The sequence below is a fragment of the Mauremys mutica genome, chromosome 9 (assembly GCF_020497125.1).
Source record: "Mauremys mutica isolate MM-2020 ecotype Southern chromosome 9, ASM2049712v1, whole genome shotgun sequence".
In the NCBI taxonomy this organism is placed as follows: Eukaryota; Metazoa; Chordata; order Testudines; family Geoemydidae; genus Mauremys; species Mauremys mutica.
In genome coordinates, this window is record NC_059080.1 from 70,290,493 (window position 1) to 70,306,950 (window position 16,458).

Here is a 16,458-nt window from a genome sequence, read left to right on the forward strand (position 1 = left end):
GAAACTTTGTTTTTTGTTTATAGGTTTTTCTATAGCACTTATCACTGCTGTATCTGATCCCCTCGCACACCTTATTAATCTATCCTCATAAAACGCCCAGTGGGGTTGGAAAGTATTATTGCCTTTTCACAGTAGAGAACGAGGCAGAGAGATTCAGTGAATAGACCAAGATCACAAAGACATTTATGGTTGAGCCAGGAGCGGAAGGCAGAGGTCTCGAGTCCCAGTTTAGTATTCTAACGTAAAATACTCTGCATGCAGGTAGCTATAAGAGGTATGGGAACAGAGTCTATGTCACATATGAGGGACTTTTCTCCCTAATACTGATCTTTTGCCTCAGATTACAGCCATTTGGTTTATCTACAGGGACTGAGAGGCTGGTGGTCTGATCTACCAGAACATTCTGCATTACTCTTGGAAGAACCGCTGATGAGCTCAACAAGGCAGCAGCCTAAACTAGGCTCCTCTAACACACACACAGGAACTGAGGAGAAATTAAATTCCAGCTTACCTGTTCCTGCAGGACCCCTCTATCTGGGTGGCAGAAAGGCTGGCGTTAGGGGATAGACCACCTAGCTGAATTACTGAGAGAAGCCAGCGGAAGGGGAGCGAAACGGCTGGCTGGAGGAGGACACTCAAACACTCGGAGGGAGCTGGAATGAACGCAGGAGGTCTACTGGCACAAGCAGGCTGGCAGGCTGAGCTAGACTGTTCTGCTGTGCAGCTGAGGAAAGCCAGAAGATGATGTAGTAAATGGCAGGCTGGGCTGGGCTGGGCTGCACTGATCCACCCACTCTGAGGGAGCTGGAAGGAACACAAACTCAGCACAGAGTCTTCGGGCTGGCCTAAAAGGAAAATAGATTTGTTATTGAAAATCTAATACACCTGAAGACCCCCCCAGTTTGAAAAGAAAATTTCATTCTCTACAGCTCTGCGTTATGGAGAACAGTCAGCCTAACATCGGAATTCAAAAAGGGAAAGAAGAAAATCCTAGCTGCCTTGCGGTGGAGTGAGCTACCACGTCAAACACCACATATACCAGCGAGTGCCCAAGTATAAGAAACTGTGATGGCAAAGAAATAAGTTGCTAATATGATCACTGCCAGGACAGTCCTGATTTTAAGGAGTTTAATATTCAATACTAAGCAAGAAACCAAGCTAGGAATGCTGAAAATCTGCAATCCATTTTAAAGACACTTGATATAATCTCCCCTGCTAACCCCATGATATATTCACTGACACACATGTTCAAAGGGCTTAATAATTAACATAAACACTGCTGTACATGCACAGACATAATGACTTGAAAATACTGGTTCATGATGGGATTAAGATGAGCTAGGGCTCTATGCACACCACACCTGGAGCTCCCCAGTGCCTTGCCCCTGTACCTTGGGAGCACAAGCCCTCATCCTTAGGTGGCTCTGCTCACTCACAGAGGGCACCCATCACCACTCTTCTTTGGGAAAGCTGGGCCTTCTCCTTCCTTCAAGTGGGTTAGGGTCTGTCCTACATTCAGTAGGTTGGACTCAGCCACCACCCACCTAAGCCAAAGACTCTGCTGTGTGGGGGTCTCTGCTTGACACCAGCCCAGAAGAGCTGGAAAGCAGCCCCCACCCAAGCATCCTGTGCTGGGGCGATAGTAGCAGGACCTCCCTGAGAACAACCCGAGATGGATGGGGCAACTCATACCTCTCAAAATCATTGCTTCATGCTGTCTGCAGACTCAGGCAGGCATCACTGTGTCATATTCTGGTCCTGTTTTCAAGGATTTTTCCACAACCATGAGAGCAAGAAACTTGCCTTTGGTTTTGGGGCTTTTTTAAAATGAAAGCTGAAATCCTAATCCGACCACAGAACTCCAGAAGTTAGGGCCTGCGGGACAGTGTGTTGTACTGTACTGTACTATGCTGTACTGATTTCAAAATGAATAAGGCATATTTTGTTGGCTGTCTCCATCCACTTCTTTCCCAAAATTCTAAGAATAAGAACTCAAAACATTAAACTGAAATGGTCAAAATTCAGTCACATACACTAAAATGATACAATCTATTAATAAATATTATGCCTTTTTCCTTCAGTTTTACTGTTCAAAACTAAATGACAAGTGGACAAAGAGGAGAGCAGTTTTGATTAGGAAACTTACCGAAGGGAATGCCACAAGCACCAGATAAAGCTGGGGGAGTTAGATATTCCTGATACTTGACCTTTGATATTATTTCAATTATATAACATTAACTGTAAATCATTTAGAAATTTATTGATATTGGGTCCAAAGTGTAAATAATTTATTATTTTGAAAAGAAAGTCCTGAAAAGAATATGGAAGTAGAACCACTGATTTCTGAATGAAACACTGATGTTTGGAAGGCCCCAAAAGATGAACTTTCACACTCAGCTTTAGTATATCACATGAGGAACTATATACATTCATCTTTCATCACTGTTTCCTTGCCTGTCTTTACACACCTACAGTGACATCAAAACACAGAATTTCTGATATCAGTATACCCCAATAGATTGTGATGTCACAAAACTATAGTTTTCACTCATTTCACATTCAAGCAGAAGCTGGGGTGTAAGGGAAAGACTTCCTATTCAAAGGTAAATATCTGCAAAAATAGCAAAGGCAACATAGCAAATATTTGTAGTTTTTAATATGTTTACTACTTTTAAGTTTTTCACCTGGCAAAAGTGAACTCTTCCCATACATCAGTTACAAACCAATTCTATATAAATAAAACTAGATTAAAAAATCTGTAGCAGCATTGTGCAAGAGACCAGTTGGAAACGCATCATTTTCTGCAGGTCATGATCTGGTTAGCTCCCCTTCCTTCAATTTGGATGCAACACCCTTTAGCTGCCTACAAATAACGTACAGTAGAACCTCATTGTTACCAACACCAGAGTTACGAACTGACCGGTTAACCACACACTTCATTTGGATTTTACAAGGTAAAGAAACTGTTTCTGTGCTTATTTCATTTGAATTAAGATGGTTAAAAGCAGCATTTTTTTCTGAATAGCAAAGTTTCAAAGCTGTATTAAGTCAATGTTAATTTGTAAATTTTTGAAAGAACAACTATAGTGTTTTGTTCCGAGTTGTGTACATTTCAGAGTTACAAACAACCTCCATTCCCGAGGTGTTCATAACTCTGAGGTTCTATTGTAGTTTATTTTATATGACTGGTTTCACCTGTCTAATCTCTAGAGGGCATAAAGCTTTTTGCTTTCAATCTCAGAGTTCTTAATATAACATCAGAGATGACAGGTCCTGGAGTAGCCCTGGTGTAAGAGGCATCTTCATGCAGCAAGCTCTTTATGTTTGTGTAGTATTATGGGAATTCCCAAGCAGCATTACCCATAGGTCATGGAACAGTCTTATGGCTTGTGTGCTTCAAGAACCACTTTTACAACAAACAACATCAATTCAAAGAGGTGAGAATGGGATGGGCTCACTTATATAAGATATTTCCTAGTCAGAACCATGAAGCAAAATGTCCTTTAAAAAAAAAATTAAAAAAAAAAAAGTCAAGCTAGGTTACTTCAATCTCTCTAAAAACAAACACACATCTGGTTGGTTACATTTATTGGATTGGTATACGGAGCTTGAAGAGTCTGATCCTGCTCCCATTGAAACCAAAGGGAGAGTTTTGTCATTGATGTCAATAAGAGCCAATCGGGTCCATGTTTAGGAAGTAGCTAGCTGTGACATTTTTCTTTCTGTATACAGTGTATTAGTATGTAAGGAGACCACTTTGAGGCTCTCATACTTTTGATATGCTGAGAATGTGGCTGTATTTATCTTTGCACACACATTTTTGGACTTGATGAAGCAAATATAAAATTGGAAGAGCTATTTAAATTAAAACTCAGACCACTCTGCTAAATCAACATGGAGTTTAAATTGTCTGAAACACAAACTATTCTCAAACTGGAATTGCACGTTTTGCTATGAATTCACAAAAGGAAATGGCTTTGAGGAGAACACATTGTGGCACTCCATACCACAGAGCAACATCCTGGGACTCCCATATTCATCACTTTCATATAATTATGTTTTGTAAAGACTATGCCTTGTGAGGTATCATTTTGAAAGGTTTGATCTGTTGAACATTAATATCCTGTTGGATTGCACGAGCTATCATTGGTGTTACTAAAATATATTGTGAGGTTGGGAACACCCACAACTAGCCTTTCAAGTACAAACAGTGGAGTAGCCATACGTGCTGATGGCCCATTAAAGAGAATCCACTATCTCAGGAACTGTATACAATGGAGATTTCTCAGACAGCACATAGACAATGGAGAATGCTTGACCAATGGGTGTGGACCCCAATGTCAAAAGCATAGATCTTTCTAACAAGCTGGAAGAAAGTATAAAGAGGGGAAGTAACATGAAATTGTATGGCTATCTGCCAGATGGCTTATAAAATGGCAAGGGGACAAGAGGCACCTGCTCAGAGACCCCACCCAAGAAGCTGTGGTTTCAAGTGATGAGCTGAGGTTAGATTTTCAGCCTGATTGCATCAACTTTGCTCAACAAAACTCAGTTGAGAATCATACCTTTCTGGACCAGTACAGGGCAGTTATGATTATTGAACATCTTTCAATCCTGGGCTTTGCTAAGGCCTTTGCTACCAGAAGAGATGGTAGAAAGGCATACAGAAGTCTCCTTCACCAGTGGATGGAGAAGGCAGCCCTTACTACCAAAACCTCCTTTTGATAGCTTTCTGCTTAAGTGAGATGGGAACAGTCTCTCACACTGTAGGAAAACCTGGGCCCTCATGTTCTGATCCAGAAACTTTTTATAAGGATTGGTTTTACAAACCAATTGTCTGCAACCGTGTTCCTCCTGCCAGGCACATTTCTAGCTACAGATTGTTCCTAAAGTGCATTCATGATCAGCCAAGATCAAAATAATCTATTACCCAATGGCATGAGAGTCTCTATATTACTTGCTTCCATGATCTTAGTCCACAAAACTGCCCCATATGCAAACATGTCAAGTGTGGAAGCAGAGAAAAGAATAAAAGGAATTTGAACGCAGATATCTTAACTTTTAGGAATAAAGTAGGAGTCAGGCTAACACTAGCTCTAATAATGTGAGATTTCAGGCAGGGCCTGGGCAAGTGGAAAGTGAGTGGAACAAAAAACTAAGAGATACTGGTTTTTGTCCTTGTGTTAGATAAGAATGGAATGTAGACTGTGGCAGAAATTAATGAGAAAAAGTGAGATATCAAGAAGGAATATGTATAAACAAGATATGGTGGTTGATCATTATTGTCTGTAACAAAAAGGTATAAATGCTTGCCCTAATTGTTTATCTAATGGAGACCTGCCTGGGATGGGGGGAACCCCCGCCCGTGTGTACTCTTCCCTTGCAAGTGTCAGGAAAATAAACGGTCTCTGACTGGTTGCAACCAACATGAGAGTGAAGACTGTTTTCTTCCACACAAGCAAACTATAAATACAATACAGAAATGAGTTTCAATCCCAAAAATAGACAGGCACTAAAATCTCACAGAGATGAACCGAAAGCAAAGGGCTCAGATTTAGAACTACTGAAACATACCTGGGCTGAAAAGCAGGACTGGAAGGAACCAAGAAAGGATACCTAATGAGTATTTCTGGGATGCAAAAGACAGCTGGAACAATAGCCTGTTGTAGCACTAGATCTTGCAGGAACCTCCTTTGATGACTATAGTCAAAAAGGAACCAACTGAAACATTTGGACAGCATTTATACTCAATAGGTGAGTGCAGCAGGGGACTTGATCTGTGCCTTACCTTACTACTACTGACTTCAGGAATCAAAAAGCTTGATAGCTAAGGGAGCTCCACCAGGCTATAGCTAAGAAGATAAGATTGAGGCTATCCTGCACAAGTTGTAGTGTTAGAGAACATGATGTCCCTTGCTACATTACATAAAATCACTGGCTTCAATATCATTCCTCTGTAGGAAGTGATTAAAACACTAGTGACACTTTATAGTAAATTATTAATGCCTAAAACTAAATGTAAGTATTTTATTAGGTTTCCGTGATTTGAAATTAGTCCACTGAAAAAGCTAAACATTTCAAAAGCAAACTAGGGCGGTCAAGCGATTAAAAAAATTAATTGCGCAATTAATCGCACCGTTAAACAATAATAGAATACCATTTATTTAAATATTTTAGGATGTTTTCTACATTTTCAAATATATTGATTTCAATTACAACACAGAATACAAAGTGTACGATGCTCACATTACATTTATTTTTTAATACAAATATTTGCCCTGTAAAAAACAAAATAGTATATTTCAATTCACCTAATACAAGTACTGTAGTGCAATATCTTTATAATGAAAGTTGAACCCAAAAAAGTAGAATTATGTATAAAAAATAACTGCATTCAAAAATAAAATATAAAACTTTAGAACCTACAAGTCCACTCAATCCTACTTCTTGTTCAGCTAATTGCTCAAACAAGTTTGGTTACAATTTGCAGGAGATAATGCTGCCCCGTCTTGTTTACAATGTCACCTGAAAGTGAGAACTGGCGTTTGCAAGGCACTGTTGTAGCCAACATCGCAAGATTTTACGTGCCAGATGTGCTAAAGATTCATATGTCCCTTCATACTTCAACCACCATTCCAGAATACATGCATACATGCTGATGATGGGTTCTGCTCAATAACAATCCAAAGCAGAGCAGACCAACGCATGTTAATTTTCATCATCTGAGTCAGATGCCACCAGCAGAAGGTTGATTTTCTTTTTTGGTGGTTCAGGTTCTGTAGTTTCCGTATTGGAGTGTTGCTCTTTTAAGACTTCTGAAAGCATGCTCCATACCTCATCTCTCTCAGATTTTGGAAGGCACTTCAGATTCTTAAACTTTGGGTCGAGTGCTGTATCTATCCTTAGAAATATCACATTGGTACCTTCTTTGCTTTTTGTCAAATCTGCAGTGAAAGTGTTCTTAAAATGAACATGTGCAGGGGCATCAGCCGAGACTACTATAACATGAAATATATGGCAAAATGTGGGTAAAACAGAACAGGAGACATACAATCATCCCCCAAGGAGTTCAGTCACTATTTAATTAACGCATTTAAAAAGAAAAAAAAAAAGCATTATCAACACGGAAGCATGTCTTCTGGAATGGTGGCCAAAGCATGGAAGAGGCATATGAAAGTTTAGCATATCTGGTACGTAAATACTTTGCAACACTGGCTACAAAAGTGCCATGCGAACGCCTGTTCTCACTTTCAGGTGACATTGTAAATAAGAAGCAGTCAGCATTATCTCCTGTAAATGTAAACAAACTTGTTTGTCAGAGCGATTGGCTGAACAAAAATTAGGACTGAGTGGAATTGTTGGGTCTAAAGTTTTACATGGTTTTGTTTTTGAGTTCAGTTATGTAACAAAAAATAATCTGCATTTGTAAATTACACTTTCACAATGAAGAGATTGCACTACAGTATTTGTATGAGGTGAATTGAAAAATACTGTTCCTTTTGTTTATCATTTTTATAGTGCAAATATTTGTAATAAAAATATAAAGTGACTACTGTGCACTTTGTATTCTGTGTTGTAATAGAAATAAATATATTTGAAAATGTAGAAAAAGATCAAAAAATATTTAATACATTTCAATTGATATTCTATTGTATTCTAAAGGATGTCAATTAGGAGAAAGACTGAACTGTCTCTTCAGACAAAATTGAGCTGAAAACAAGATTCTCCAATAGTCTATTATTTAAATACGTAACAGACAGAAGGCAGCATTAGAAGTTGCCTATAACATGGACATAACTTCCTTCCTGTTCCTGAGTGTGCCTTTATTGGAAAATGTTTAATATTTGAGACACAAACATTATTTGAGACATCTGACATTTAAAATTCTAGCAAACCAGGTTAATGTCAAAGACTAAAAGGATCAGGGTTTGTTTACAGTTCTGTGGTACATATGCCAGCTCAGCAGCAAATTGAGCTTGACTACAGCAATCCTCAGAACATAAGGTGTAAATGCTGCTAACACCACAATCTTTCACCAGCTTCTGTTCCATTCATTCTCTAATGGTGGTGTGAAACTATTGCTAAAGCCACATATGAATGGACTCAGGGCTGCCCAGAGGATTCAGGGGGCCTGGGGCAAAGCAATTTCAGGGGCCCCTTCAATTAAAAAAAGTTGCAATATTATAGAATACTATATTCTTGTGGGGGCCTCAGCGGGGCCAGGGGCAAATTGCCCCACTTGCGCCCCCCCCCGACGGCCCTGAACAGACTTCTCAATTGTAATTGTCCCAGTCAGATAAAACTTTAGATACAGGCAGCTTTCCTTTGAAAAGGATTGAAGGCAAAACTAAGCCAAACCAATCAGGGAAAATAAACGATGTAAAACTGATCCCAATTGTACAGTTTAGTAACTTAAGCAAGAGAATGCATAATCCAACAAGATAATACTATATTTCTTGAAAAGGTTTACAAGCTTTAATATAATAGGGTTTCCTTCCTGATGTCCAAATTTTTTTTTAAAGTAAGTTGTGGAATTTACAAGTGTAAAAAACAAGGAAAAAAATATTACGAGATTTAAGTTTGTTATGAATGCATTTTGCTTCATGAGACTTTTCAATAAATATTTGCTGAAATAGGCATTTTTATTTTTACTAAGAAAAAATAAGCACCAACATAAAAAGAGTTAGAGTAAATTAAAATTAGCACTATGTATAACAGTGTTAACTGCAACAGGAATGGAAGAGTGCTCTCACCCAACACATTCCCTTCCACCCAATATTATGGCAAACGCTGATTTTTAAATTAAATTGAATAAAAAGTCAATACCCTTACACAAGTTTTGTTCATAGATATATGTAATAGAAAGGGTATTCAATACTTCATTTAAAAAAAAACAATTCATTGTAGCCTACGGTAGTTGCAACCTATTTATTTGAGTAATTGCGAGAACATGCAAATTATCTGAAACAATGCAGAGTGCTTTGGCCACGAAATACTCAGGCATCAAGGTTAATTTAACAGCAGCATTGGCCAATATTCAGCAACTGAATGAAATGCAGTGAACGCTCATATTATATTAATAGGTAATAAAGGTAATAATTGGAGATATACCAATCTCCTAGAACTGCCTTCACTAGCAGGACCATTTTTTTGCCCCAGATCCCTAAGTGGCCTCCTCAAGGATTAAACTCACAACCCTGAGTTTAGCAGGTCAATGCTCAAACCACTGAGCTATCCCTCCCCCCAAACAGACAAAGTTGTGTGCCAGACATTTACTTTAAAACACATGCAAGTTTTAATTGCAATTTAAATCTGGAAAGAAAAGCTGAAGGATTCCAAGGTGCAATGCAAATGAAGAAAGGTAACGTAGGTTTATAAGTGTTGGTCTGACGTTTATGTGGTTTATGATGTAGCCATTAATGTTTCTTTACTAAAAACCATGTCAATGCCCTTCAAGAATAATGGACCAAATCCATGGGACTAGATTGGTGTTTTCTATAGGAGAGGGGCAAAGAAAAGGGTTCGTGCCTTTTTCTGGTATCAACTTCTTTGGATAGAGGCTTTCTGTGGGCAAAGGCAAGAATTTCAAAGGCAGCACACTCATCCTCCTTCAAGATAGGCAGAGTTAGAGAAAAGAAACCCATCCCCTGCGGCTCAAGGGCCATACTGCAGAGACAGGTACTGTTCCAGTGGCCTGTCTCTCCTTGGGAATGCAGCTCCTGAACTGACAGTGGCCTAGAGCTGCTTAACATCAGCAGCAGAAAGGACATAGGACGAACCACTACAGCTTCAAGTTATATTATTTCTTGACCATCTTTTCACATGGGAATCCAGAAGCAGAGCCTGACCTCTGTTGCTCTACTCCACATCAAAATAGTGAAGCCCTGCAGGTGCTATTCATGGAAATTCTCCGAATCAGAGAAGGGCACAGAATAGTGCCACAGAAGCAGCACTGCCCCACGGCCCCTTTTGCACACAGTGAACTCCAAAAAATTGTCTAGGCCACTTTTTTTAAACTAAACATGGAAGTCCAGACATTGCTTCCAATGAAGCCTGTGTGAATTTTTTCATTGACTTCAGTGGAATGAGGAGGAGTGATAATTTCCTGGAAACATGAAAAGAGTATTAGTGAACTAACGCAGAGATGTGTGCTCCCTATTAATATAGTGTATTACCTAATTATGCTTGAAATTTGAACTCAGAAGTAGCAAGGTCTATGGTAACCTGCCACCATTCATGGTAGCACAAAAAGAAAATGTCAATAGAATGTCTGAGTGGATGGGTAGACAATTGAGACAATTTACCAGGAAAAAAATAAGCAGATAAAACAGTATCTAATTTATTATGTATAGAAAGATTTCCAGAATTTACATACACCCACATTTTTCATTCCAGGAAGAGTTTTGATTTGAAGACTTCACCATTGGTTCTTTTTTTTCCTTTTTTTCTCCTAACAATATATACAATGGAAGACGTTGATTTCTTTTTTCTGCTTTTTGTAAGTTTCTGTACAACAGATGAGTTCAATTTGATGCTTGTAAATACCATCTACAGTAAGTTTATCTTCATTTGAGTTAATACAGCCTATTTTACAAGGAGTACAAAATTATTATTTTTTATTTTGGAAAGAATTTAGCTCAACATCAGGGTTATCTTACAACTGATAGTATCAGTAAATATGACTGTACAATCAAGGCTCAGGGGCCAATGATTCATATTATATTATTTTCTGAATTACAATCTTAAAACAAGAATAGTACCCTACTCTATTCTTATTAGCCTTGTTTTAAGCAGGTTCCCCACTCTGTTTACAACAGAATATAGTATATCTCAGTTCCACATCAAAAAAAGATGTGCTGTAGGAAAAGTTACATTTTAATTAAAAAAGTACATGTATAAATCAAAACCTATGTTAAATATTTAATACTCTTCAACCAACATTAACAGTTTTGTATGTAATAATTTACAATGATGATTTGTCATACAGGTTTTCAGCAGCAAATGAAATGTAATGTATCACGTAAATGTGCTAGTACAATACCCATTCTCACCATGACATAGTGGTGGGCACATCAGTTCATTGTGTCCAGCTAAGTCCTTATGGTAGAGGATGAAGTAAAAGAAACTCATTGTCCAGGTGTCACAGTGCTTTTGCTTGGCACAACATAGAATGTGCAGTTCAGTCAACTAACTCCTGAGGTTTGTGTAAAGTAAACAAACTGAACTGGATGCATCGTACCCATCTATGGACGAAGAGGAGGATGTGAGGTCCTAGTTGTGATTCATGTAACATTTATAGTCTGGATACCCATGAGTTAAAAGAAGGATTTGCTGAGGTTGTATAGGTCATCATTCTGAAATTGAAAGAGAAAAAAAGTAACCATCTTAGGCTGGTAAACACACTGCTTACAATTACTGCTTTGAACAACAAAAATGACATGTGCCATTCAAACTTCAGTCTTTAGCACCTTAGAAAAGAGTAACATGCATAAACAGTACTAAAACATGTAATAATTACTAAAGTATTAAAGATGTTGAAAACTAGAAATATATTTTAAATGTATTTGAGAGAGTCACATGTGGAAAAAAGAAAACAATTAAAAGTGTTTATACTGATTAGATTCCTTGACACCAATTTCTATATCAAAGAAAAAAGTCCAGACCATTATACTTCTGGGGTGTTTTGTACTCTCTGCAAGGAAGTTTTTGGTTACATTTCTGACCCCACTTTCCAGTCTACCCATGTGCACAATTTCTTGTATGAGAAGTTGCCATGCATCACTCAACATGCCCACCACTGACCATTAGTAAGTTATAAAAAGCTATAAAAATGCAAATTTTGAATATTCCCATTGAGCCAGAAGTCAGGACATATTGGTGATATCCACTGACACCTTTTTAAAAATATAGTTCATATCAATGACAGAATACCGATGCCTCATCCACGCGGTGTGTTAGTCTCTACTAGTAGGGTATAAATACTAGTATAACCCAGCATGTCACGCATCAACTGGCCCATGTTGACCCTGGTGGCATGCACTAGAAGTTCCCTAGAGCATCAGGACTACTAGACTAGAATTTACATCCCACTGATGCAGACTAATGCATCATATAGGCAATCCTCACAGGATGTTGCAGACATAATTCTGCTTCTGAGCCTACTCTCAGTAGGGAGGTTATGACATCATTAAAACTAGGACTTTGACAAAGTGACCCATCCACCAGTGAAAAATATTCCATGACACCACTACTTTCTGTTTTACTTCTGGGCTAAATAGAATTTATAAGCTAAGATTCAGATTTTATTAAATGTGTATTTTTCCATAACATACTAACTATGTCCTAAAAAGATAGAGTAACAGTATATTTCCCCCCTGCAAATAAAGACTTCCCATAGGGACACAAGTCAAAACTGAAAAGGCCTCCTGTCCTATACTCTCTCATTTCCCAAGAAACAGAATTTACTTTGTGTGGTCCTCCAAGTGAAAGGAAAATCTATCCTTGCAAATGATGCGTGGTATGCTGTGAAAACTCCCTGGAGAATTCTCTCACAGATCTCTCATTTACTTTCAACTTTCTCCTGAACTCATATTGCAATCTACTGGAATGTTCCTACCAGAATATCTATATACAGCTTAACATAGCTTCACAGCTTTCAACTATGTTGGACCTATAAATAGACAGTAATGCCACACTTTATTAAAGGAGGAGTGACAAAGAAAGAAATTGCCTAATTTAAACTGAGAAGTAGTGAAATGTGCATGATTTGCTTTTCATTTCATATCTGGCTCTAATCCAGCATAGCTGAATGAATTTAGTGCAAGAACAAACTGTACTCAGTAGTATGGTCACATGCTCCAACCTGTACAGTGGAAGAAACAGGGAGGGAAATGTACAGTTTTTCTACTTATGTCAAGCTTGTTGTTTTGAGATATTTTCAATAAATAAAAACAAATTTTCAGCGTCAAAGCAATATATCATATCTATTATCTAATGTTTCTGTAATCTACCTCAACTCCCAAATCTGTCATGCATTACTTATAAAAATCCTCTCTTGCTTCCCCCAACACAACCAGTACCATCACCACTCTTTTGTAAATAAACCTGGTGCAATCTCTGGGTGTTACTCTCCAGTCTTCTGGACACAGAAACTAATACAAGAGAAAAAGCATTTACTGGAGACAGGGAAATATTATCTAGTGAAACCATTCAGAAACTTCAGCAGTTCTGAAGAAAATAGTAATTATGGAAGACTAGGTGCATAAGCTACCAAAACCTTTGGGAAAGTGAAACAGGGTGAAGGCTGGAGTAGGTTACGTATCTAGGAATTTCTGTGACTCAGGATGACTGGTCAAAAATATATGGAGCAGTAACTGTAGCACGCTTTCAATACATGTAAGCTGGCTCTCAGGAGTTCCTTAGAAAAGCACCATGAAAAGGATACTTATAGTAGTAGTAGTAGTAACATGGGTCAGTTTCAGATCTATTACCACACCTTCTACATCTGCAGGGTTACAACAGGATACGATACTCTTGTACAGATTTCCTGAAAATTCTCTTGACACACTACTGTGAAGCCACATAAGCAACTTCAGTTTCCTTGTAAAATAGTTTGGAGCAAGGACAGCTGATAACCCATACTATAACTGCACAACTGTAGTGCGTGGTCTGACTGATTCCACACACAACAAAAACAAAGATAACATCCATACTGAAAGCAGACCTGCTTCCTCAAGGTCACTGTAATATCACCATAACTATATAGCATAAATAGGGCCTTACATCTGTGGAGTGTGTGTGTGTGTGTGTGTGTGTACATAAATTAGAACTTATGAAGTGCTTCACCACTAAGACTTAAAAACTTTACAGTATTTCTTGACTTCTGTGACAAAATAACTGAATTTATTGTGGGAATGATTCCCATCTTGTGAGGATGCCCGTGTCTGAATTAAATGGACAATACTGGGTCTCATCAGAAAGAGCTCCCAACATTGTGTTTGGCAGGTGCCCGGATTATAACTTGACTTTTCTGATGACTCCATGACCACCTTTGTTTCTTGCCTTCCATAACATTTTCCACTGATATAACAAGAAAGGAGGAAGCCAATTTTATAGGAATTCACTCTCAATGACCAAAGACACTCATGCTTACAAGAAACAGGAGTTGTATCCCAGTATTCAGAGTAAGAGATACATGGCATACCTAGTGTGAGCACAGAGAAAGTGGCTGTCAAAAGACATTTTCCAGAGAGAAGCTCTTAGGCTGTGAAATCTTTAGTTTTGAGAGGCACTACACATGCAGTACTGCCCAACGTTAGCACTGCTCACGCAAGGCATATGGGGATTATAGATTGTCAGACAATCCCACGTAAGTCCTCCTGAGTGAGAAGCCCACTCTTTCAGGTAAAAATAACCTTCAGCTGGAAATGCTGAGTCTTTAGCCACCAGGAAAGATAGCCTTGTCCATCTTCTGTAGTGTCACCAGGTTGGACTTTGACTACTACATGCAAACAACTGTATTCTTTAAAATGAAGGCAAGAGGACTATAAAGTAGTAAGTGGTGGGACAAGAAGCCTCTTGACATTTGTTGTTCTGCATCTTGGGCCACTCTCATCCTTCCATATGCAGCTTCGGGGGGGAATGCGATGTAGAAGGTGGTGGGGTATGATGATTAAGGCTATGTTTTAGTCACGGATATTTTTAGTAAAAGTCATGGACAGGTCATGGGCAGTAAACAAAGATTCACAGTCCATGACTTGTGCTATATACCCCTAACTAAAACTTAGGCCAGGGAGTTGCAGGGTGGTTGCTTGAGACCCCTGCTGGTGTTGGGGGGGGAGGGGAAGAGGGCACGCAGGAGGTGGTGTGCCGCCTGGGACCCCTGCTGGTGTTGGGTGGGCGGGGGGACAGGGGGCAGCCCATCAGGCTCCCTACCGGGCTTCACGCAGCTCTCTGGAAGTGGCCAGCATGTCCCTGCAACTCTTAGGGGGAGGGAAGGCCAGGGAGGCTCCGTGTGCTGCCCCGCCACGAGCTCCAACTCCCATTGGCTGGGTATTGCAGCCAATGGGAGCTGCAGGGCGGTGTCTTCAGGCAGGAGCAGCACACAGAGCCCTCTTGCCCCTCCACCTTGGAAATGCAGGAACACGCCAGCCACTTCCAGAGAGGGTCTGCTCCCACACCCCAACTCCCAGCCCTCAACTCCCTCAAACACCCAAACTGCCCCAACAGCGGCCCAGAGCCAGCCGCACCAGAAGTCACAGAGGTCATGGAATCCGTGACTTCCATGACAGACTCGGAGCCTTAATGATGATCCACAATGGCAGCTGAGCATTACAGCCTGGTTGGAATGGCAGACTGACGTGGAGCAGAAGCTAGATACAATAGCCCAGATGGAGGACCACAGTGACACAGCAAAGGACATTAACCTCTTTTTCCCAGTCTTAGGGATGGTTAGAAAATCCTATTAGTTTCTTATGATATCTCCCCACAGAGCATGAGATGGGATATAAATATTTATCAAAGAGCCACAGACCTTGGCCACAGTATCAAAATGCTCTCTCTTCTGTGTTTTGTTTTATTATGTTGTTGGCGGTGGGTGGTTGTTTTTTTTGGGGGGGGGGGGCGGGGGAGGAGGTTGTTCTTTTTGATCCTCTCATTCTGATTCAGACAGAGACTCTTCCTCCCCTGAGGAGGAATTTTTATTAATAAAATAATAATATTTCCTTCCCCTGTGGTGTTTGGCTCTGTGCTCCTGATTGAAAGGGTGAAGTGAAATTGGGCTCAGGGATTACTCTAGAAATATTTCAGGTGATTAGGACCCTTAAAGAAGTTGTGTTTATTGTCTACGCTGAGGCTTGTTTCAAGGCCTCTGGCATTATGACTCACAAGAAGATAGTGAGAGAGACACCTGTCACTGGAGTCAGCTTTATCAGTCCTGCTTGCAGCTTTTTTGCTAGGAGGTGACCCTGCCCAAATTGGAATGTGAGGGAGAAACTGCATTCTGTGCACAGAAAAAGCTAAATAGCCCCATAGGACACTTGAGTGAGGGCGGTCTAAATATGAGATGCAGACCTTTCCTTGTGCCTTTGGCTTTCCAACCTAGCTTTCTGTATGAAACCTGCCACTTCAGAGCCTCAGTTGCAGAAGCAGAGTCATGGAGAAAGAGTCCCCAAAAGGCAAGTCCAGCCTGGGGGCTGAACTGATATTAAAATGGCCAAATTATTGACCCAAATTGTTACCCAGCAATTTTAAATAAAATTTTGGAGTTTTCCTCAGAAAATATCCGTAACAGTGGATCCTCATCTGTGAAAGATGAAAATACAACCAAAACAGAATATAGCTAGGGACAGTTTATTACAAAATGATCCACAGATTATCCCAGCAGGCTGAACATTAAGAGGTTTTATTTGTACATTAAATTACTCTAGTCTAGGATTTCATACTCAATGTTGAAATACA

At 39.6% G+C, this 16,458-nt stretch overlaps 1 protein-coding gene and 1 long non-coding RNA gene across 4 annotated transcripts in view; both read right to left on the minus strand.

Moving 5' to 3' along the window:
• Positions 1 to 840, minus strand: part of LOC123377052 — a 64,423-nt gene extending 63,583 nt beyond the window's left edge. Inside the window, exon 1 of the long non-coding RNA XR_006582056.1 lies at positions 512 to 840. This is a non-coding gene — a long non-coding RNA (uncharacterized LOC123377052). The remainder of the gene's footprint in view (positions 1 to 511) is intronic.
• Positions 841 to 10,330: 9,490 nt separating this feature from the next.
• IRS1 (insulin receptor substrate 1) overlaps positions 10,331 to 16,458 on the minus strand; it is an 83,620-nt gene continuing 77,492 nt past the window's right edge. For all 3 annotated transcript variants that reach the window (XM_045031117.1, XR_006582342.1, XR_006582343.1), the window contains one exon: positions 10,331 to 11,354. The gene's annotated coding sequence lies outside the window, so the exon portion shown is untranslated. The remainder of the gene's footprint in view (positions 11,355 to 16,458) is intronic.